We start from the raw sequence: 25,481 nt of genomic DNA on the forward strand, positions 1-25,481 counted from the left end.
TTTGGTTGTGTGTCAATCCATCTGGAGAAGTCCAAGTATATTTATGTATATCCTTATGGGGGAATGTTGTACTTTCGACAATTAAATTTTTCGATGTGGCAAAGTTGACTAATCTAACTCCATTGTCACTACTAATTGCGTGTAGGCTCTCTTTTCCAATAGTTGGTCTAAAAATATCCTCCCGTCCTACTTTAGCATTGAAATCCCCCAATAAAATTTTCATGTGATATCTAGGGAACTGATCAAAAGTATGTTCCAATTCCTCATAGAAGCTATTCTTTATATGGTCGTCTTTCTCTTCTGTAGGGGCGTGAGCATTTATAACTATGATGTCGCACCATCTACCCTTAAGTACTAAATATGATAACCTGTCACTGATAAATTCGACCTTTTTTACTGCTGATTTTATTCTTTTATGAACAAAGAATCCTGTTCCTAATTGGTGATTATTGTTTCCTTCCCCATAATACAACAAGTAATCTCCTATTTGTGATATGCCATTCCCATCTAACCTAACCTCTTGTACCCCCACGAAGTCTATTCTATATCTAGCTAGTTCTTTTGCTACTAATGTTACCCCTCCTGTTCTATAAAGACTAGTTACGTTCCAAGTGCCAAATCTCAAATCCTTATTCCTTTGCTGTGGTCGTGCCAGAGAATCAGTCCTATTCCGAGGCTTATTATAGGGATACGTAACAAGCTGTTTTTTACGGTGTTGGGTTGTTAGCCCTTCGCCCAACCCCCAAGCTGGAGGACCACCCCTCATCGGCTGTCCACGACTGCTTATTCAATATATTCGCAGCTACCCTCCATATCTGGAGGCCGTCTCCTCTATCCGCAACCTGAGGACGCGCCATGCCGTGGTGATAGGGACCCACAATACATGGCAGGGTACTTGATCACTTTAAATATTTCAATTGATTACAACTAACCACACACACGGACTGAAGCTCTGAAACTGCATGCACAGCTTGCCTGAGGACTGAAGAAGAAAACACGCATGCACAAAATAACGATTGCAGTGATGCGACGGCTATAATTGAAAACGGAACTTACTTTAAGAACATGCCTCGTATTATGCCAGTCTAGTTTTTCAGGTAATGCTCCCTGTGAAATTATTCACATCAAAACTGGTCAAGAAAGGCAAAAATATGTAGTTTAATAGTTATACAGTGAAGTATTCTATTTGAATAACTTAACAGTTCTTCAGTGAAATATGAACAATTAAAATTACCTCTTACTTTTGAAAAAGCTTATATTAACAGATTTTCGTGAAGGAAACTGTATTAACATATCTCTCATAAATGAAATGCATCTTACTGCAATTAGATGGTTGACAATAAGAAATTATGTTATATATCGAAATGACGGACCAAGAACACCACAGAGTGCCACTGCTATAGCAGTGAAATCTTCATTTCATTAAAGGCCATTCCCAACTTCTTAATTCATCAATCTAGAAGCTTCCTTTATAGAAATTCCTATAAAGAATACAAATCTGCAAATTGGAAACATTTACTGTTCTCCGAATTTGACATTATTAAAATCATATCTCTATTTACTTTGCTTTCTTTCAAATATTTAGGCCTATATACATGCTGGGGATTTTAATACTAAGAATATAAGTTAAAAAAAAAATCCGTGGCGCTACAGCCCGTGAAGGGCCTAGACCGGCCAGCTGGCTGCTGGCCTCACGCCCACATGCCGAAGCAGAGGTGGACGATCATCCAACCAGATTGGAGGTATCGTGTGGTTAGCACGATGATCCCCCCAGCCATTATAGCTGGTTTCGCAACCGGATTTCTCTACCTATTGTAGCTCCCCAAGTGCATCACGATGCTGGGTGAGCACTGGTCCCATACACTGACCGAAATTTCATGAGAAAATTTCTTCCCCCATGAGGACTCGAACCAGCATGCATTCTGTAACATGAGTCCTAGGCGGGATGCCTTAGACCGCGACACCACGGCACGGGACAAGAATATAAGTTAGAATTCATCAATCACAACTTTCAGTGAAGAAATAGTTATTGATCATTCAACTCAACATCATTGCAATATTATATCTCAATCTACACGTTTTCCATACATCAGTCATCGACCTGATTTATTGAATATTGCAGTAATTCATAGAGTTACGGTATGATATTACTTTATCTAGAATCAATAGTAGCTCTAACTTCTGATCATAACCCTGTTATTCTTATCTTGCACTATTCTTCAGCCTCAACAGCAATAAAAGTTAACAGTGGTGCTGACAATGATTGTAAAACTTACAAAGTCATTTCCATTCCTGGAATTATAAATCCTACGTGAATTGAAGATTTGGATATTGCAATGGATATGTACTTATATATCAACTATTAAATTTGCAGTCAAAATAGCAACAAAATGATACGACTATTCATTCTAAACAAATCCAGGAATTAAGTATTTTAAGTATTTATGCCCACAAAAATCAAAAGCCAGAAATAGTGGCAAAGAACTAGATCTGAGGCTGACAGAATTGTAGGCTATATGGTAATCTCAAAAACAGACTATGGGAAAACAAATGAGATAAAAATAAACAAATTTGAGGCTCATATTCGATATGCCGGACCCTCTAGTAATATTTGGTGTATCACAAAACATCTTAGTAAACCAACTATAAAATAATATATATTCAGAATTGATTGGAATATCTACTGTCAACTTATGAACAAAACTGAAGCTCTTGGAAAGTACTTAAGGGGCTGTTTAGAGAACCCTCTATTCATGAATTGAACATTAATGAATAAATTATTTCATAGAAAATATTAGTATGGGCCTACCTTACACTACTCCGTCAGAAAAAAGAAGATACTGGTAATTAAAATCCTAAAATCGTTCAAAGCTCTGGGATCTGACAAAATAAATAATCTTGCTTTGAAAATAATGTCCCGTAAGACAGTACCTATACCACATCACTAAGCTGTTTAACACAGTACTCAGGTTGGAATATTGTCAAAAAATGGAAACCTACAAAAATAATTACAACTAAAGCCAACAGAATAGAAGACGTATCATTCCACTAGAGCACCTGTGACAAATTTTTGGATAAAAAATTATTATGAAAGGAATTGATCAAATAATCCCTCCTTCGCAAACTGCATATCAAAAATGTAAATCACAATCTACTAGCACTGATTGAAGATATTACAAAAGACAAAGAAGAAAGAATTTATGGGTCTTTATAAGACTGCAGAAAAATGGTTTTGTGTCTCTTGCTGATTGGGTGAAAGATGTTGTATATACATATACTGTATATCAAGAAGAATGGTTACAAACTCAATGTCTATGTATAGAATATAGAGTAGTCAACCAATGATAATGGAAATTCAAATACAACTGGGTAACATTGAGGTCTGAAAGAGTGTGGTGAAAGAAAGGTCGCCCTTGATTGGAAAGAGAGGGGTGGGCCCAGTAGGCTACTTTATATCCAAAAGTAAGAAAAATCACAGAAGCCAAATTGAAGGATCTCAAGCAACTTTTTCCTTACATGCAACCAATGCAACACATATTATCACAAGATGGGGTAATAAAGTTGAGATTGTTGTTTCTATAAAAAAAAATGATTATGAAACCAGTACGAAAATATTCAGTGCAAAGCCAATTTTGTGGTTTAATGCAATATAAAATGTAAGATACATACTACACATTCTTGCAGTATAAATGTACAAAATGAGTATTGTCCACTTTTACCTCAAAATTCTGTCACTTAACAATAAGAAGAACAGAAAATTACCGACACCAGCCTTTCAGAAAGGGGATTAAATCTCAATCCTCTAAAAAGTAAATCTATTGTCTTACGAAAAGGAAAAATCACCACTCTACAAGGATCAATTATTGCTTCAATTACCTCAAGAAACGAACATATTCAATATCTAGGGATATATTTTAATAATGAAATCTCACTTGATAAAACTAAAGTAATAAAATGCCTATCACCTGACTTGAATAACCTTGTCAAAACAAAACTATTGAAACCAGATCAAAAACGTAAGGGACCCAGTAAGCCAAAAAAATCTTGAATTTTTCATTTTTTCGTGTTTTATTGATCTATGAAGCTTTATCTTTCAGATGAGCCTTGATTTAAATCTGTATCTGATTCCTAAGTATGGTTTTTTTTTTTTTCGGTTTAAATGGACAGCGACATTTAAAGTGGGCGTGTCTCCTGTTCGTCTGGCATTTTACTATGTTTCAAATTTTGCGCCTTATATGCGACATTTTTTCATTGTAGGGAATTTTTATGTATTGGCATACCTGGTTTAGAGTCATATGCTTTGTTTCGTAGCAACGGTTTGTTTACAATGGTTGTGACGTTATACACGTGCTGTATGATACAGTTGAGTTGGATTATAGATGTGCATTTTGTGATATTTTCTTACAATATGGGTTATAGAAGTAGTTTGAAAGTATTTAAATTAATTGTGAAGCTTGGGCACGCCATTTCGTATTTAAGAAGAGAAGAAATGTTGGTAAACGCAAGAACACTGTTAGTAATGTGAATTCTAGCCAACAACCCTCTAGCATGTGGTCATAGTGAATCTGTAAAAGTGGCTGTGCATCAGGAAAGAAACTTGAAGATTCTAAAATGAAACTCTGAAACAAGAACACAGTGTTAGTGATACCAATGAGGTTATAGATGTTCGCATATTATCTAGTGTACTGCAAAATAATGTACTCTGTAAAGGCTGTGGCAAAGGTGGGATATCTCTTAAGGTAAAAATGCATATTTTATTTTGAAATAATTACTCTAACAGCTAGTAAAATAGTTGCAAAAAAATTTGGCTTGTTATGAGACTTAGCAGGACACGTCAGGAGATTCAGAGTGCATTTAGATTCTTAGTGCAAGCCCTATTACCGGTACTCGGGTTACTTAATTAAGATGTTATTGTCACGTATGGGACACTTGAAGTCCACCATCATATTGCTTTTGTAAGACTACTATCAAAATTCAGCTAAATTATCAATATTAAAAATTTGACGTTGACGTTTTCATTGTGAAGTTTGCTTATCGACTAGACCATTCAGATTAACTTCTTGCTCTTCAACAGAGTAGAATTTACCTTTAACTATGTTGTCACGTATGGGAGTTGTGCACTGAACTATGAAAGATGAAATGGTTTCTTGGTATTCACAAAGCATTTAGTTAGACAGCAACACATTTAACATAGGCTATAACAAACAACAGTACGACAACATTAGCATGAAATATTACAGATTCTCAAATTTGAAACTTCCTTCTTGTTCACCTGTTTGGGTGATCATTTTTTCAATGTCCCCCAGATCATAGATGATGCAGTCTGGATCCTTTGGACATTTGTACTCCCAATGCAAAACTCGTGCATAACTGACATTACCTGAATTATTCTTTTTGACCTGGTCTGGGTATACTTGCTCTTCATATGTAACAGTTACCCATTCTCCTACTTCTTGCTCGAGTTTCTTCTGACAGGGCGTGTACTTTGCAACTTACATTTATGTCATGACATGAAAAGTATAAATGCCTGGAACCATGACCACTGTGTTCCATGGATTGCCGTTTCTATTTCAGTTCTGATATCGTCTTTATTAATGTGGAAAATACATGTTTACGGTATAGCTTTGTTGCCAAATCAGGAAAATATTTTGCACACTGCACAAAGTTGGAATTTCTTTTATTTATAATTTTTTGCCTCACTAAGCGTTTCACATTATTGCCCACATCATCTATCACATCTTTCCTGTGAGACGTAACGAAGTATTTTCAACTGAATTGTTTCTTGTCTTATCAGAGAGGAACTGCATCAACCTAACAATGTACTTATTCTTAAATTCAGAAGCTGGTTCATCACTCCAAATTGCTTCTTCAGCAGGCTGTTGTGAATCCCTTTCCAACATAAATATTCTGTTACAAAGTTGATCATGACAAATATAATATCTTTATCCTTGTGTGCAGTATTAGAACAGACTTGAAACATCTTGCATTTATCCATGAAAAATGTAGCAGCTGTAAACAAAAGGATGCTTCTCCTAGACCATAAAGCCATAGGTGGAGAGAGAACCGTTTACTTGGCTAGGACAAAGCAAAACTACAGAATTCTCATATAATGGGGTTATGGGGGACATCATTTACTTCCTCCCCCTGTTACAGCTTGACTGTGGTACAGTATCGGAATACATACATACTTAAGTGTTCTGCTGATGGTCAGGTCTTTCACTGCAAACCCAGCATTCTCCAATCTTTCCTATTTCCTGCCTTCCTCTTAACTTCCGTCTATGATCCACATATCTTAATATCGTCAATCATCTCATATCTTCTTCTGTCCCTAACTCTTCTCCCGTTCACCATTCCTTCCAGTGCATTCTTCAGTAGGTAATGGTTATTAATGGATATTATTGGTTATTAATGGTTATTCTGTAGAACAAAAAAATCTTTACGTAGCTTCAGTAGGCAGTTTCTTCTCAACCAGTGACCCAACCAATTCATTTTTCTCTTTCTGATCAGATATCGGTATATGATAAAATTTAATAAAAGTATTTTTGGGAGGACATGTTTCTTACAGTGTTACATCTATATCTGCGATAGTTCAGACCGAGTTGTATAGAGCTTGAACTGTAGGTCTACTACATATTATAGGTCTAACAGGACATAACTTAAAACAATCTCCCTCTTTTTCTCTATCATACAGAAACACAAGCCTGCATCAATAAAACTACGTAACAGTGCTAACAGAAACTTCCTTATATGAAGCTTACCTTCCTGAAGATATCATATGAAATGTAAACTCTAATTATTTTATTTAATCTCGTATTTACGTTTAAACATTATACCGGGATCACTTTTCTTTTTTTTTTTGCATTGTTGTGCAGTATGTTATTCATCATCTCCAAGTAGCGGTCTGAACACCTGCAGACTTCTAACACAGGCAGTTACAAAAGAAACATTCCTCAAATGAGGTAGGCCTATAGAAATTCTTATACATTCAGAAATTTAAAATAGGCCCTAAAATTATAGTGTAGACACACGATCTGAAGACCTTAATTCGTCAATTTAAGCACAGAAACTTAATCATAAACAAAAGCAAATAAGATCTAAATTTAGATCTTTTGAATTCAATACTTTCTAACGTTAGCCGGAAAAAAAGAGTTCAGACAAGTTTGGGGGGAGCAGTGCCCCGCCCCTCATTTTCCCCTCTCCCATAACTCCGCCTATGCATAAAGCACTTATTATTTCATCCTGGTCTTCACAACTGAATGACACTGAGAAGTCCACCTGTAATATGCAAATATTATAATCCAATTTGTCATTTTCAAATACCATGGTTTGAATTCTCTTCAGATTGACATGTCACATCATTTCTGGAAAATAGTTAATTACAATATCTCGAAGTTCATCAACAAAGCCTTCCTTCAAGAACAAAGTCAGTCTGCCTCTGAATCTTTTTCCCAGATCTTCCAGCAAGAGTTCTATCAACATGCAGAATTTAATGAAACATTACTTAGCGTAAATTTCCAGAATTCTTCAGAATAAATTATTTTTAGTGCTTTCAATTTAAAAATGAAGTGTTCATGTAAATTACATCTGCATTGATCACATGGTATATCCTTCAATAAGAGGATATTTTTGAGTTTCAAACTGCAAAACTTTGAAAAGTCTGAACTGTTCCTCTCGAAAGATAGCATAAGCCTCTTTGAAAAACATTGTAATGTAATGTTTTTGTAGTGTCACCTTTTTGGCATTTTCCCATGTAACAGTTGAATCTTTCCTGGGCATATGTATACAATGTCAGGATGAGGTAGGCGAGACCTCATATATAATGGAATATGTGATGTATTAACTGTTAGCAGTTTTCATAAACTGATGTTGAATATGGCCATAAAGTCATTTAAATATGCCCTCCTGCATGTATGACTTACATTGTCTAAAGTGCAGGTAGTAAGGCCGTAAAACATTACGAGATGAGTTCGGCCGGCAGCGTGGATCGTGTCCCGGCATAGCTCAGTTGGAAAGAGCACTCAGTGCGTAGAGCCGAGAGGTCCCAGGTTCGATTCCCGGTGCCGGAACGAATTTTTCTCGAATTAAATGGTGATAACACACATTGGCTACTTCATAGTAGTCGTGTAATTTTTTTTTAGTAATTTAAGCTAGTCTTCAATGACGAAGTAAAATTTCCCTATATAGGAAAACTCGCAAAATTAGTACTGACACTACCTCATTCAAATGCAGAACTTGGAAGGATTTTTTCGATAGGCATGTCAAAAGGAAGAAGAGAATAGAATAGCACATGAAGCTCTCAGCTAAGTTGTACGCTTTGCTTCCAAATAAAAGAATTGAACTAGAGCACCTTTGAAGTCACCAGCATCCATTTTAGTTTCTGCTATTGGGATACACTATGCTAGATGTGGAGGAGATTTGGTGGTTGGTACATCCACCCTTCTCTTTTATTGTAGCTGAACGTTTACTTATGACCTAATTAATTATTTTATTGTAGCTCACACTGTAGGTTGTGGGAAACTTTGTGTTCGTTTGGGAAATTTTTATACTTTTATATGGGAATACCATAGTAGAAAGTCTGAAGAGCTGTTAATTTAAGGTAGTATTTTGACTACTTATGTATAGGATTGTTTGTTTTTAGGTCTGTTTTTTCAGCATTGTAGGTCATTATTAGAGCCCAGAATTTTATGTGCTAAAAGTTAAGAATGTCACTGAGTGTAGATGAATAGAAGTAGGCCTAGTGCCGGTGAGGAGAGTTTTAAGCTTAGTTCACAAGAGTCCGATATGTAATAATAGACAACAGAGTCAGAAGGACTGAGCAATGGAACTTGTAAACCGTGTGCTAATTTGTAAGTGAGGTTAAGAGGATTAAAGACCTTTAACGATACCAAAGGGAAAATACTGAATGACAAGAATGGCATTTCAATGAAGTGGAGGTATGGCAATGATCTTATAAATCGTGCGCTACTTTGTAAATGGTGGTTACGAGGGTTAGACCTTTAGCAGTACCGAAGGGAAAATACTGAATGATAGGAATTGCATTTCAATAAAGTGGAGGCATGGCTTTTATATTAAACTATAGCGAGGAACAATATTAACTTTTAGCACCTAAAATTCCGGGTTCTAGTCATTATAATATAACTTTTTGGGTCTTTTATAGATAATTTTTTAAGTAATCAAAATCCTCACTCTGGCTGGGGATCGTCCCATACATCAGGGGCATTGTGGTCAGCACCATCAGAGAGAAGCTGTGTCATATGACGCCTTTCCCCCACAACACACGTGATAGACGTGAGCTTACACTCACCTTTGGCACGGAGTACATGTGTGCAATGCCCAGACTGAAGACTGACACAATCTCCATGACCCTGCAATCAGGAAAACCTGTAAAACTTCCTATAGCTTTGCCAATTTTCAATTCCATTACAGCAGTTTCTTGATTTCATCAATTTATCTTATTTATCGAAATAGAAACATCAATTTTGAGGCATACTTATGACATTTCACTAGTTTCTGTGGCATCTCACAAACATTTCAAGACATATTCAAACATTAATAAGGAACATTTTAATATTTCTGCTGATGCCCAGTTCACTCTCTCGTTGTACAATTTAAGTTCTCTGCATTGATTGATGATTCAGTAATATAACTGTATAAAATGTAGATATAAACAAATTATATTATTAATTAAAGTTTTGCAATTTAGAATATTATGCATTTATTGTTTGCAATAAATTATATTGTTTGAATGTAAATTAAACATCCTTCAAGAGCTTACTTGTATATTTTTGTGAATGATGATAATGAATTCACTTCTTCTGCAGAGTAAATAGTGTTGTTACACCTTTTACACTTTGTTTGGTACATTCATAGAAGTCATAAGGCGAATTTATAATCACTTGGCGTGATTTCACCATTTGCCAAACAGTTCTTTTCAAAGTTCTCCCAACATTATCAACTGCTCCTTTGCCATGAGAAGTGGCAAAAAAATTGCAGTCTGCAGAAATATTGAAGTCAGACTGAATATGTGTGAGGTTCAACACTGCGAAGCAATTCTTGAACTGTGCAGCAGCCACCAGAGAATATCTTCACATGTTGAATATTCGGAACTTGTTTCAGTTTCAAGTCTTAGAGAAGGGTTTTATGGAATACCTAACTAGAATATTTGCTGTGTGACAAGTCATCACTTATAATGACATAATTATAGTTCTTCCCACATTTCAACCAAACAGCAGCAGTGAAAATGGTGGTTTGTCACTGACTCCAGTCAGCACTTTGAATTTCATCTTGGCTCAAAGATATGTAGTTTTCTGCAAAATCAATTTGGATGACTGGATCATGAATTAGAAATTTTTTCTTCACCTCTTCAGAGTGTTTGGACTGTTTTCTTTTCACGTAACTATGTAGCTTGAATGCCGTTTAACTGCATTTGTATTTTCTTCACATAGATACAGTTCCAGTTTCCAGGACAATTTGAGGTTGTCCTTCCACGTCTCTGCACTGAGGCCATTTCATTTCATTACTAACTGTTTCTTCATCACTAATGATATTTTGAACAGAATTGCAGGCCGACTTGCATTTCTCACATGTATCTGACATCATTCAAAGTGTTCAATGTCACATACAAGGATGGCTAATAAATCTTGTTTACTACGTGGAAATAGCTACATCAGTTTCTTTCCTACACTTTCCACCAAAAACTGTGTGTTCCCATGGTAATGTTATGGGCCATAGAAGAAATGGGAAATACAAATGGTGGGCGAAGCTCGAAAAAATTGAATTTCTTTATCACACAATCAGGATATTCCTTCACAAACTCTTTATAGGCTTCAGCAATGGTCATAATCATAGTTCGTTTCTGAACCACTTCTTATTGCCGGTTTGAACATTCTTTATGCTGACTTTGTCTTTTTTACCTAGCTCAGTCCTGCTTATGTCGACACGGAGATAAAACTGCACCATGTGATCTTTTGTGTCATCATTCAATCTTTTACGTATCTTCTTTTTTTGATTTTTGTAGCAGATTGTCTTTTTGCAAATTCCGGCAATTCCTCAAATATAAATTTCGATACCACTGCTTTCCTTTTCCTTAGGCTGTTTGGTAAACCTCTGTTCACTTTAGAAACTGCTTTCCCTAGTGATCTGTTGCTCCTATATGAACCCCTTGTTGGAGATGCATTACTTATCTCAGGTACTCACTTTAGTTTTTCTCTATGCCGCCTCTGTCTTATTCTGTTTTGCTTGCGCTTTAGCTTTAACTTTATTTTATCAGTTTGAAGAGCTTGTTTTTGTCTTTCCCTGTTTTTTCATGTTTTGTGTTGCGGGTGTGACATTTGATAATATAAGGCTAATGTCACACACGCAACGCAATTTTGAGAGCAAAATAGTCATGCTACAAAAAAAGTTGTTATGTGTTAAAATTTAGATCTTGTGGATAACCTCACTTTCTGAAAGTTTCACTTTGCTAAGTTAATTACTTTCTTATGGGCATAAATAAAATCATGTTTTGTGTTGCGGGTGTGACATATGATCTTAATATTTTGATTTAGTCCCATGTACTTGAAAAACTCATCTGATTTGCTTCAAAATTTCACAGTAGATTGTGGAACATCTACACAGCAAGTTTCTCATGCAACAACAAATCAGAAGACAAGCAAAGATGATCAAAGCAGGAAACATATGAGGTGTATTTTTCCTTTTGTCAGCAGTACTATTAATACTAAAGTCAAATATGCATAGACATTAAATAATTTAATATTTTCATGAAATTAACTGTTTATCTGGTATAAAGGTTCATCTACTCTAGAAATATGAATATTACAATTACTTTGAAATATTTTAAATTTTTTGCATTCAGGTTCCTTTGACATGGAATAACCCATCAACAATTTTCTCCCACAGACAACCAAAGCTCTTACACTCTATAGTGACAGCTGTGGAGGGCAGAAAAGCTCTCTTCTTATCTTACGTATTGCCAAAACCATCCAACCCTTCAAGTGATCAATCAAACATTTTTCATTCCTGGCCACAGTTTTGATATCTGTGACATAGACTTTGGAGTCATTGAGAGGTCTAAACGCTATCACGAAGAATTATATGTTCCTGAAAAGTGGGAAAGAGTAATAGCTGATGCGAAGAAAAGATATCCAAAATTTCAGGTCCATCGTATGACTAGCGAACTATTCTATAATTGAGATACTTTAGAAAATGAAATAACAAACAGAAAGATATCAGAAAATAAACAAAAAGTGGAATGGCATGAGATTCGATGGTTACAGTTTCGGAAAGATAAACCCAAGAATCTTTTCTACAAAACATACAGTGTGTCTGACTGCATAGATTTTGATGTGGTTGATATAGCACGGAAAGGGCTCTGAGGGCGCTCATCGTGAAACTTTCCTCAGAAATTGAACCTCCTGTATTCCAGAGGTCGGCCAATCACGAAAGAGAAGAAGAAAGATTTAATGTCACTACTCAAATATATCCCTCCAATTTACCACCATTATTACCGAACTCTGAACGTAGGAGGAGAAGGTTTCAACAATCCAGACATGGAAGCAACTGACGGGGATAATGAATAGAGAGTTCCATATTTTTCTTTGTGTTCCAAAGATTTATAGTACGTAACTTTGTTAATTAGTCCAATAAATCGGTCATCATACCACTGACCTGCAATGATTTTAATGTCTTATACTTTTGAACCTAACTTGCATATCCCACTTACTTGGGTTTTAAATTTTTTTTACGAAGGCCAAACTTGCCTAACATTGCCTATGCCACATGTTTGGGCTTAAAATATAATTTGTTTTAGGGCTAAACTTGCCTAACATTCGTTATACAGTTAACACATTTCTGGGTTAATGATATTTTTCAACTTACTTTTTTACATGGACTAGATACATACTAGATTACGGTAAAAGAGAAATAATTTTCTTTTGACATGTGATTATTTAAAAAAATGACGTCCAAATTTAGACTTGAATAACTCTTTTCAGTGTAATTGTGGTTTAGGCAAGTCTGGCACTGAGCCACTCAACTTGTGTTAGTTAGGTGATTAGCATAAGTATTAAATGTTGTATATCTGTGTATATTGTATCGTTATATTACAGAACAACTATTTTAATTACTTATTGACATATTTATTACGAGGCTTATAATTTATTGTGTCAATTTCTCTGGGAATTTTTGAGACAAACATAAATAACAAAAAGTATGAAGACTCACCTAGTTAATACTGCTTCATCCATGATTTTAAACATGTGAGTGCATTCACATGCTCCGAATTAAGTGCCGCTCTATGTTTAGTAACAATGTTTCCTGCATCACTAAACATGAAAAAACTTTTTTTCTGTCAAGCACTTCTCCACGATCGTTTAATTTAAATCCTAACATTTCACCAAGTTTACCTCTCAAATTCTCATATGACATAATGGAGTTTACACTTTTCACAAACCACATAAAACTGATTTTTTTTTTCTTTATCAAACTAAACACACAATCTTCATATACCAACTCAGTACAGAAACTGCAACTGCAAAAATACAGCGGTCGAAACAGAAGACTGGCCCCTGTTGTAATTGAATTACCAGATTTTAAAAAGAGAAGAAGGTAGTTATGCTCTCACTTGCACACAGTATAGACATGGCTATTTTGAAATGGATGAGGGAGACAAGCCCAGAAAAGTATGTATTTCATATACTAGGAAGATGAGCTGACAACAAGGTGGAAGTTTTCTTGGAAAACCATAAAACTTAATAAGGGTTTCGCATTGTGTTTCAACTTTCAATAGAGGTAGACTAGGTCACTGTCCTCATATTTGCATCTCTTTCTGAAGTGTTTGTGCAAAGATTTTCCCTACACTACCTGCTTTGCAATTAAAAAAATAACAGTATTATTGTGCTTTTTAAGTAAGCAATTTCCGAGAGAGGGATATCGATTAAATATTTTTGATCGATTAATCTTATAACAGAAATTGATCAATTAATCGATTAAATCCCACAACACTAGTTTTAAGCCCATATAGTGACCGAACAATGAACAAATGCATTTGCTGACTGAATTCGGAACATGTGGACGGTACAGCGAAGGTGAACCAGTCATTTGGTTTGCTTCGTATGTGATCCATTGCTTGTCAGTACATCAAAGGAAATTCGTATTCGCTGTGGATGGGATTTGTCACTTTTTCGTAGTTTGTTGTAGCAGCAGACCGCAGTGGTTAATATACCTAATTTCACAAACCAGTACTAGTATATCAAAACTGGAATGGATTGAAGAAGATGTCATCAACAAAGGGCCATATTTACGCATGGACCAACATGAGCCATGGCACTGGATGGCAAATTTTTGGGATTAGTACCATACTCAAGCTGTGAAAATTTGAGAAATTTTATACACATGTGCATTTATGACAAACATTTTACATTAATTTTTATATATCCGAACAATAGATATTTTTATACTATATGCGAACAGGATGTAATTAATTAACTAATTAGTAAAAGGTAGTAAGGTTGTCTGATATACCAGTCAAGCTTTATTTCACATGTGCGTCACATAATTAAAGCTTGTAAGTTACTGTACTTAATTTTGCATGGCAGCTCATAACATCTCAAAGCAAAATAATACTTGTTCTGTGCAAAAATTGGTAACTTATTGGTTTAATACTTGAAATTTTATTTTTATTATTATTGTTGTTATTATTATTATTATTATTATTATTATTATTATTATTATTATCAGTTGAAATGAACTAGTACACAAGTTACATGTTTAAAATGACTGTCTGCAGTTGTTAAATTATGAAGTTTTAAGTTATTAGTAGGCCTATTATTAAGTTCAGATACGAAAAGAATTGAGGCTGAATATTAGAGTCGGGCAGACTGCCTCATATTATCGCCCGTTCTCGGTTGCGTAATCACCTCAGTCTCGCCCAGTGCGCGAGTACCTAACGTAGCCAAATGACTCATTGATAGAGAACACGAGATTCTCTTGGTCCTGAGATTACCGATACTAGATCACTCCCGACAGTCTCGGAGGTCTAGGCGGGACTGTAGTACTGATAAGCAAGCAATATTGCTCGGGCCGTGCTCCTATAGGAAGCATTGGCTTATACACTTCCCGGTTCTTTAAATATATATCATGTTGTAGCTCCTATAATACTTAATCGCGCTGTAATTTTTTGGATTGATAGCTCAATGTCTAAGGAAAGCATAGAAAAACAAATTGAACTGAAAATCTTTTTTGGAAAGTGAAAAAAAATATATATTAACTTCGATGGAGATTGATCTGTTCAACTTCACCGCTGGTAAGCGGCAAACTTTTTTGTTTTTCACGTTAGATGGGGGGTCAGAGCGAGAGAAATGTTGAGAAAGGATGGAAATTACTTTTAAAAGTGATGGCAACTCAAAATTTTTACTGGTTCTCGAATAACGGCGAGTTAACCTGTTAGCGCGGGACTCATGACTCAAACGTTTGTTCCGTGAAATTTGTACGGAACCCTTCAACGCTTGAAAACTCGTTATTGTACGGATGGTATTAAATGGTATTTTATTACCGGTAGTTGAAAATGAGGCTATATAGTCCAAGATGGTTTACACTTTACAGTAATTAGGCTATCTTTTATAACAACTAAATAAAAGAATAGTTTGTAACACAATGATATGAAACATGAAAATATTAAAAGCTGGTTCACAATAAACCGAGAACGGAAACGGCAACGAGAACTAGAACGGAAATATTGTTAAAATAAATGTATTTAAAGGTAAGCATTCACAATTAACTATTCTGAATGCTCACATTTAAATACTGTACATTTATTTTAACATTATTTCCGTTCTCGTTTCCGTTCCCGGTTTATTGTGAACCAGCCTATATTATAGAAAACTGCACTTTCTATTGGTGTGCACGTTATAAATTATTGTTACAGAACAATCATTATTGTATTCTAGCCATGTTACAATATAAAATTATATAGGCCTATATGGTTTATAATAATTATCCTATATGTTATAGGAACGAGAATAACAAATTAAGAATTAATCAGATTTCTAATACTTGTACCGGTACCTAATGATAACTTACAAGACAGTAATAAATAATAACCATCATAATAATCCTGATAATCATAATCTTAATCATCCTAATGATTACGATAATAATGATGATGATAACAGTAGTACTAATAATAATATGATGATAATAATAATAATAATAATAATAATAATAAAAATAATAATCGCTGTAGAGTAACGGTTAGCACACCTGACTGTGAAACGATCGGCTTCCGGTTCGAATCTTGGTTGGGACAAGTTAAGACTAGTTCACAATAAACCGAGAACGGAAACGACAACGCTAACGGAAATATTGTTAAAATAAATACATTTAAATGTGAGCATTCACAATTAACTTTCACGGTCCCGTTTCCGGGCTCCGGCAATCTTCTCGTTAATTTTGAATGTTCACATTTAAATATATTTATTTTAACATTATTTCTCGTTGTCGTTTCCGTTCCCGGTTTATTGTGAACCAGCCTTTACCTGGCTGAGGTTTCTCGCCTCAACCCATTGAGAGCAAATGCTGGGTAACTTTCGGCGCTGGACCCTGGACTCATTTCGCTGGCATTATCATCTCATTCAGACGCTGGATAGCTATAGCAGTTGATAAAGCGTCGTAAAGTAACTAGGTAATTCAATAATAATAATAATAATAATAATAATAATAATAATAATAATAATAATAACCCTCTTTTATTCTCTGTTGTTATGATAAAGCAAATATAAATGACACTCAGGAAGAAACGCAGAATAAATATGGGGGGGGGGAAGTGCCTGTTATTATTCGTTTGAGAAGCTTTTGTCATCCAGCCTGCTCTCAAAAAACTTGAAAGTTAGAATTTATAAAACAGTTACATTACCGATTGTTCTGTATGGTTGTGAAATTTGGACTCTCACTTTGAGGAACAGAGGTTAAGGGTGTTCGAGAATAAGATTCTTAGGAAGATATTTGGGGCTAAGAGGGATGGAGAATGGAGGAAGTTGCACAACGTAGAACTGCACACATTGTACTCTTCACCTGACATAATTAGGAATATTAAATTCAGAGGTTTGAAATGGGCAGAACATCTAGCATGTATGGGCGAATCCAGAAATGGATATAGAGTGTTAGTTGGATGGCCGGAGGGAAAGGACGTTTGGAGAGGCAGAGACGTAGATGGGAAGCTAATATAAAAATGGATATGATGGTAGAGACTGAATTAATCTTGCTCAGGATAGAGACCGATGGCGGGCTTATGTGAGAGCGGCAATGAACCTCCGGGTTCCTTAAAACGCATTTGTATTTTAAGTAATTATGATCAATTTGTGAAAGGATCTACTCTATTTCGTAATTCTGTCCTTCCCCTTGCAAAAGTGTTTCCATTTCACATTCAACATTTTATCAGTTGGGAAACAAAAATATCTTTTGTCAGAGTCTTTGGTCCTTTATAATAATATAAATAAGTATTATTTTATTTCGTCCTTACGCAGCGCAATAATTACCCATGCTGATGAAGATGCCCTTGCATAACAACGAAACATCCAGATGTGAACGCGCAATATAATAATAATACAGTCGTGTGATATCCATTACTATAGCGTATACAAAACACTATCGAAAGATTAAATATGGAATGTCAACAAAATGCTGATAGCGAGAAAGTATATCATAGCTCCAACCATAACTTGTTATTGTTTTAGACTAGCTTAGGATTAGGTAATGGCTGAAAGTGCTGCATTATTTTGTTTCTCCGGAAAGGCAATAAATAGTTCATTAAAATAGTGTGACTTCTGTAAGAATGTCGACAATCATAATGTGCTGTATTATTTATTGCATACCACACTGCTGTGCCTTCTTAAATTACTTTATGAACATTAATATTTCAGAAAGTCACGAATTGCAGTGATGAGCGGCAATTAAGCCGGCAGTCAGTGTACGCATTTCATAACGATAAGTCGGCCATGCGATAACAGGCCGGGACCCGGTATTCCTCGTTCCCGAGAGTTCCAATCTCGAGAATACGATTCTCGGAACTGGCGTTATCGGCCAGCTAGTCTCGCCTACGAGAACGAGCGGGAGTAAGAGGCTGTTTGCCCGACTCTACTGAATATAGAAAACAGTGAAAACTTAAAATAATTAGAAAAGAAACAAAAAGTGCTTATGTAGTAAGACACACAAAATCGAGTTGTTCAAAATGAAACTGAGGTATTCTTTCAAAAACTGATGTGAGTAAATCGTCACTGTTATGTGATACATCTTCTAAACTAACAATAAGTACGATAATGAAAGTGAAATGAATGACAGTATTGATCAACACCCACGTAATTAAAATAATGACTGATGAGTATGGAAATGAAATAAGTAAAATTAGATCCAGCATTCTGAGCAATAAATGAAGTAACTATTTCACCAGTCAAGGACTGAAACAATAGGCCCCTCTAGAAGATTTCAGATCCAGGGCGGTGATCACTGAATGTACTGTAATATATTACTGACATTTAAAGTTATATTTAATTTTATTTCTTTTGTATTATTTTCTCTTTTTTACTAATTAATTCTATTTGAATATTGATTATTCGATTCTCTGTTTTCATTTTGACTAATTTTCACATATCATTATTTATGTAGAGGGGGCAACATTTCTTTAGTTGCCTGAGGTGGCAGAAATTATAAACACAGTCTGCATCAACCTTGTTGAATTATATCGGGACCAGGAAATTTTTGGAAAAATCATGGAACTCGGCTGTTTGGAAACTTCGAATAAATACATAAAACTTGTATACGAATCCTCTGTTGCCAAATATTGAAGTGTTCGTGCTAATCTTTCATGAACAGGTATTGCTTCTCACCAGTCTGTCTTTCTTGCAAAGTGTTAGCCTATTTTGCATAGTAACATTTCAAAGCCTGTTGCTGAAATTAAACAAAGTTTTAAAACTATCCCTCTAAATTTAACGTAAGTAATTAAACAAGTCAATGCTTCTATTCTATAGCAATTGCGACTTTTGTATATTGGAATCTGTCACAATCACCCTTTATTTTTCAACTTTATTTTTGTTAGACACCCCATAATAACTGCTGCACTTACTATAATAAATTGTCTACCATTATTGAGAATAACCAGCAAACACGAATGTTCCCTGACCATTTGCTGATTATTTGTATGTTGCTCCAAACAGTGAAAGTTCACTCCATCAGTAGTTCATTGTTCGTTCCCTATGTGTGTACGCACCTTTATTGATGTCACTAATGAGGTTCAGACCTATCTTCGGACAGTTGATAAACAAATAAATGTATAGTAAAATATTGATGTTTGCATTAAGGAACGCACTCGGGACAATTCTAAAAAGGCAGAAGGCTTCCATGAACAGTTCAATACTTGCAGTGCAGAATATGTGGAAGAAATCTTGTCACCTCACTTTGGTGGCATATTGCAGTTTGTGAAGGAAGGTGAAGTGCTGGTTGACAAGGGACAAGCAGATGAACTGAAAAATCATGAAAGTGAGTATCTTTGTTGCATATCATTTAATTTTGTTACTGCCACTATAGATATTAGATACTTCCAACATGTTGTTATGGCTGGTTCTACCGGTCATCAGTTTTGTTATGATCAGTTCTGACACCAAAATTATTGTGGCTCTACTTATATAATCAGAAAGGTAATGGTCGAGCTATTATCTTAGATTGGTACTGCGTTTACAAGACAGGATCTTATAAAGTACATGACAGTGGCACTGTCGTCAACTCTTTTGAAACTCATTCTCGGAAGTCTTATTTAATAACATGCAAAATTATGATAAACAATCATGCGAGTCATACAAATGCTTCATAAGTTGATCTGGAGCTGTCGAGATTTCCTAGCACGAATCTGTTGACCACTGATGATGGGTCCTTCAACAAATTCCAACTTTTCTTCCTCTCGATGGATAAAATTGCTAGATTACAAAGCCTTGTGCTTGACATGGCTGTCCTGGTATAAGATTTTATTCGTCATGATGCAGAAAAATTCCTTTCTGCGGATGCAGTCGTGATGGGACAGATCAGTAGGCCTATAATTTGTAACACTTGGAGTAGTTCCTGGAATGCCAAACCCATGCTTATGTTCTGTAGTTTAGAATATAGGTCACACACATGTTTTGATTTAATATTCACAGGGAATACTTTCTCTAGAAGTTCCTTGTTTATGTTTAACACAAAATTTGAAGATCCATACAAGTCAGCCAGTTCTGGCAGCGTCTTGAAGTTCATGAAATCAGAAGAATTTGGATCACCAACTGATACTGCTTCGCAGAAAACAGAATTTTCTTCAAACCATCTTTTCATTTCTGATATGACATTATCAAGTATATTATATAAACTTGCTGTCAGCAAAATCTTATCTTGTTGTTCTGAATTGGAACTTTTCAGCGTAGCGTCACCATCATCAGTAATGAAATAGTCTCTTACCAGAGATTGAGGTGATTGATTTAATTTAATTATGGTTTATTTAACGACGCTCACAACTGCAGAGGTTATATCAGCATCGCTGGTGTGCCGGAATTTTGTCCTGTTCTTTTACATGCCAGTAAATCTACTGACATGAGCCTGTGGCATTTGAGGTGATCAATGATTTCTTTTTTCTTGTGCAGAGACACTGATTCCGAAACTTCTGTCATACAAACAGCACTAGAATAAAATTCTTCGAATTTTTCTTTGTTTCGGAGCTTTGAAAAGTTTTCTATCATTGCCTTAATGAGGGACGAACATTTACTAATATCCATTTTTGAAGACTGAGGTGCTTCCGATAATGAATTTGCAAGAGCAAGAACATGATCTAAATAAACCAAATAAAATAAGGTGTCAATGAACGCATTTTTGACTTCTTATCTTAATTATTGCTCTGGATCCATGGTTTATTTTTGATGTTGAGTGTTTTCCGTAAAAAAGAACTAAAAATTCACAAATTTTTTTGGGCCCTGGCCCACCCATTGGCTGCGCCACTGACGACAATTTCATTACTTTTTGCACTGTTAAGTAAGAATGCAATGATTATTTTTTGCACTAAAGTAAACAAGGTCTTATTTGCAGCTTGTTTCATGGACATTCTTTCAGGCTTGTGTTAGTTGTTCCAGATGTTGTCTTAAAATTAAGTCGTAAGTGACATGGAGGTATCAGAAATAACAGAGAATATAGCTATGCAGAATGCTAGTACAAAGAAAATAAAATTTTTTGATGTATTTCTAACTCATCGAAAAGAATACAGATCATGAGTCAAATAAATTACAGAAGACGCTTGTTTAAGTGTTGAGGATTGAGATGTTCTCAGAATATTTTACTTATAGAAGGGAGTAGATTAATGAGTGAATGAAATCTAATGGCTTTCTGTGCTACATAGAATGCTCACCTGACAGGACATCATTGTAAATACTATGAGGTCCTACAAGAAATATTAATTGATTTTTTTTAATTAGTACAGCATAAGTTTTGGGTATTTCAGAAGTGACGCATGTATTTCTGATAAATTTAGAACCAATATATCTCAACTTGAATTAGAAATAAACAATGATAAAGATGCAACTCAGGTACACAATTTGAATAGGCAAAAACGACAGCGACTCAAAATGAACTACATAAGAGGAAAAGAGATACTGTGTATGAGGTAAAGTGTTCTGAATGTTTGGATACCTTTCAAGTCTAGAACGGTTTCGAACAAAGCGCATGATGAAGTATGCTTAATGTTGTGGTATTCCTGTTTTGAAATTTTTCCTGACTCTATGTGTGAATTCAATATGTTCTATGAATCCTGCTGATGACAGAACAACAAATTTTATTGTGATTCGATTTTTCCATTTCTTAGTGCATATAGTGAAGAAATTTTGTTTGTTGGCAACATTTCCAATAAGAGGCCATTAGTACCTCAAGTGCAATAATAATGTAGAATTTATAAACCAGAAGATAAGATGTGAGTTTCCTGATGACTAGTGACATGAGATTGCTAATCCTAGGAAGGAACCTGAACCATTCTTCATAGTTGATTACAAGATAGAAGAAGTACTTTATGGATGGGGAGAATTTCTGAATAGCTACTGCAAAAAGAAAGCCCTTTTGCCTAGAGATCCATTGCAATCTACAATGTAAAATAAGATACCGTACTAAAAATATGTTCCTGATTATCATCAAGCGGACGATATGAAAGCTATATAGTGAGTTTCTATTTTATTTGTCAAAATTATTTTATCTTTAATTTTATTTATCGCATTTTAATTTCAAATGCTATTAAACATCCAAATTAGTCTATAATAGTCATTTTCTAACATTATTTTAATTATATTTCAAGCCACTAAAAAGAAATCAGAAGAAGAACAATGCGAAAGAGTTGAAAATGTTCAACTGCTTTATATGATGACATATTTCAAGTCCTGCACTGTGACGTGTTCTCAGACATTCTGCCTAAGACTCGCATTACAGAATCTGTGATGGTTTGAGTCCTCATGGGGAAAGAAATTTTCTCATGAAATTTCGGCCAGTGTATGGGACCGGTGCCCACCCAGTATCATGATGCACTTGGGGAGCTATGATAGGTAGCGAAATCCGGTTGCAAAAGCCAGCTATAATGGCTGGGGGATCATCGTGCTAACCACATGGTACCTCCATTCTGATTGGATGATCGTCCACCTGTGTTTCGGCATGTGGACGTGAGGCCAGCAACTGGCTGGTTGGTCATGAGCTGTAGCGCCAAGGATTATTAGATTTGAAAACGGCAACATTCAATAACTTTCAAATAAAGAAGCAGTTCTGCAGTCCTGCAGTACAAGACCAATGAAAGGAAAAGGAGAATTATATTTTGAAATTATGTATAAAACGATCAAAAGCAAATTAAATGTCTGAGGTAGAAGTGGTGTTTCACTATAATGCACGCTGTATCCCATGTATCTCGAAGATTCATATTTGGAACTTGATCGTTCTTATTTTGGAAGTTTACACATTGTTTCTTTATATTACATTTTCCATTGTTGCCATCCAAATTTAGAACAAAATGGCATTGTATAATTAATAAGAAATAATCGTTCTTTACATTCCACCACGTCAGTTTATATTATATACACATATAACTAAGTACTAAAACTTTAAAATTCGTTTTTTTCGAAACTTTCTGAAATGGACCTTGATCGTTATTCCTGTGTACCCTTCAGATGTTAACAGAAAATGAGAGAATTGAAATTCCGATGATAGGATTTGGTGACACAAAGCATAGACCTATACAACAAGAGGTATGCCACCTATTTCTGAATCCTCTCATTTTTCCTGATGAGTGATGACTGGAACTTGAGAGCTCAAAATTTAGTAAACATAGCCAGTCCTAATGACTGTATATTTTGCAAAATGTTCTGAAAGGTTAAAAGTTTATATCTTCTTTCCAGAAAAAGCATTGGCACTTGTTCAGTCTTTCTCTGCGGGATGGAAACGATCTTTGGAGGAGTTGAATCGAGAGATCCTGTCTTCATTTCCCAATTTGGTGACTGGTTCCTCACTTCTGCAGTTGGCTCTCACCCAGTTGGTACAGTACTATCTCCGTTTCCAAAAATTATTAACACCAAATGCTCGTGCACAGCTGACGAATATTCATCGCATGAAGGTGGAGCTAAAGAAATACAAGACAAATTTCTGAATATATATTTTGGCTGCTGTGATAGGTAAATGAGGGAATAGTTTCATGAAGAGCTTAATATATTTAAGTTAGGAATATTTGACTTTTTTAAATTAATATATTTAAATATATGTTAGATCTGAATTGTGTATATATAATCACTGTTTAATTAATCATATATGAACAATTAATGTGTTGATATAATTTTTGTTTTAGTGTTTGAATGCTAGATATCCATTTGCAGTAATGTGGTTCAGATGTTATTTATGAATTCTTTACAAAAATAGGAACAAGATTTAAAATTGGAATCATATCATAGTTGAGCATTTTCTCAAATCACGTGCGATAATCATACTGCTTTTGTGGTGCTTCAGTTTGTAGAAGTTGTACCAGTTAGTGTCTGCAATGTTTGAACATGAGAGAGACAACAAGACATTAAAAATTTCGTCTTATTTCATATGAAAAACTAATCGCAAGATCTGTGCTAAAATGCTTAAGCGGTTAAAACATGAATGGGTGGGAGGGGAGAACAGAGAATATTTTTTAACAAGATGGAACAAACACGACAGCCTCCTCCTACATTGGCAAATATCGAACTTCGTTGTACTTGACAAACTTGAATCAAACATAGTGCCTGTAATGCACAATGCTAATACCAACTGTATTAAATGAATGTAGTGTAGCAAGTTTTTAACAACATATACAGGATGTAAAAAGAAAGTTACAAGCTTCGGTGGTAGGTAAGTGCATACTACGTGATCGTATTTTGTTAAATGAACCCATGTCCAGAAACATTTTGTTTACATGCTAGCATCTCTGAAATGTGGAAGAAAACATAGGCAGTACAGATCACAAAAACTAGGAAAGAAGTTGAAAAGGCAATTGAAATACTGTAAGTAAACATTATTTTAATCAACTACAGAAGATGCTCTAAATGGCTGCCACCAACTTCGATACATTTTGTGCATCTCCTGGTTATGTCATGTCGAACTCTTGGAAATATTCTTGGCATATCTAGGATGACTCCAGCTACTACCTGAATTCGTGCCACAAGATCTTGTTGTGTCTCCATGGGAGTCTCGGTTTCCATGTACAAAGAAATCCAATGGTGTCTGGTCAGGTGAGCGAGGGGGCCAGACTTTTGGGGCTGGGTCTCTGGACATGGGTGCAATTTTAATTTCAATTGTCTTTTTTACTGTACTTCTTTCCTAGTTTTTGTGATCCATACTGCCTATATTCTCCTCCACATTTCAGAGATGTTAGCATGTAAACAAAGTGTTTCCAGACATGAGTTTATTAACAAAATATGATCACGTAGTATGCACTTACCTACCACCGAGCCTTGTAGCATGTATTTTTTTACACCCAGTATAGTGGAGGGGTATAAGTTCATATATCCTACTCCGTAAGATTTTAAATGAAGGAACAGCATGACTACTGAGCATGTACAGCTTATGAGTGAGAGGTGTTTTGTCTGAATCTGTGGCAGAGAGCCTGTGCAAAGTCACCATTTCAAGATGTATGACGTAACTCTGTAACTTGTCTCAGGTCGGTTCTACAGCAATTGTCCTAATAAACTTTTTTGTTCCTAATAAGATAAAGAATAAAAAGGGTAAGGGTATATTTTTTATACCTTTCATAATTTCTGCGATATTGCTGAATGTGTGGAAACTAATTTAATTATCATCATACTCGTTGTCATCATCATTTTCAGGGATTAAGCCTTGCATGGCCAGTTCCAAATTTCATGAATTAGAATTGTTGTACCCACCTCTTCTTAAGTCGGCCAACATATCTTCTATCCTTATAATTTAATGTTAATTTCATA

General features: G+C 35.3%; 1 long non-coding RNA gene across 1 annotated transcript in view; it reads left to right on the forward strand.

Annotated features, from left to right (window-relative positions):
• LOC138715572 (uncharacterized) overlaps positions 1-23,724 on the forward strand; it is a 94,257-nt gene extending 70,533 nt beyond the window's left edge. The window contains exons 6-7 of the long non-coding RNA XR_011336471.1: positions 19,350-19,527; positions 23,427-23,724. This is a non-coding gene — a long non-coding RNA (uncharacterized lncRNA). The remainder of the gene's footprint in view (positions 1-19,349; positions 19,528-23,426) is intronic.
• Positions 23,725-25,481: the final 1,757 nt, after the last annotated feature.

The sequence above is a fragment of the Periplaneta americana genome, chromosome 15 (genome assembly GCF_040183065.1).
Source record: "Periplaneta americana isolate PAMFEO1 chromosome 15, P.americana_PAMFEO1_priV1, whole genome shotgun sequence".
NCBI lineage: Eukaryota > Metazoa > Arthropoda > Insecta > Blattodea > Blattidae > Periplaneta > Periplaneta americana.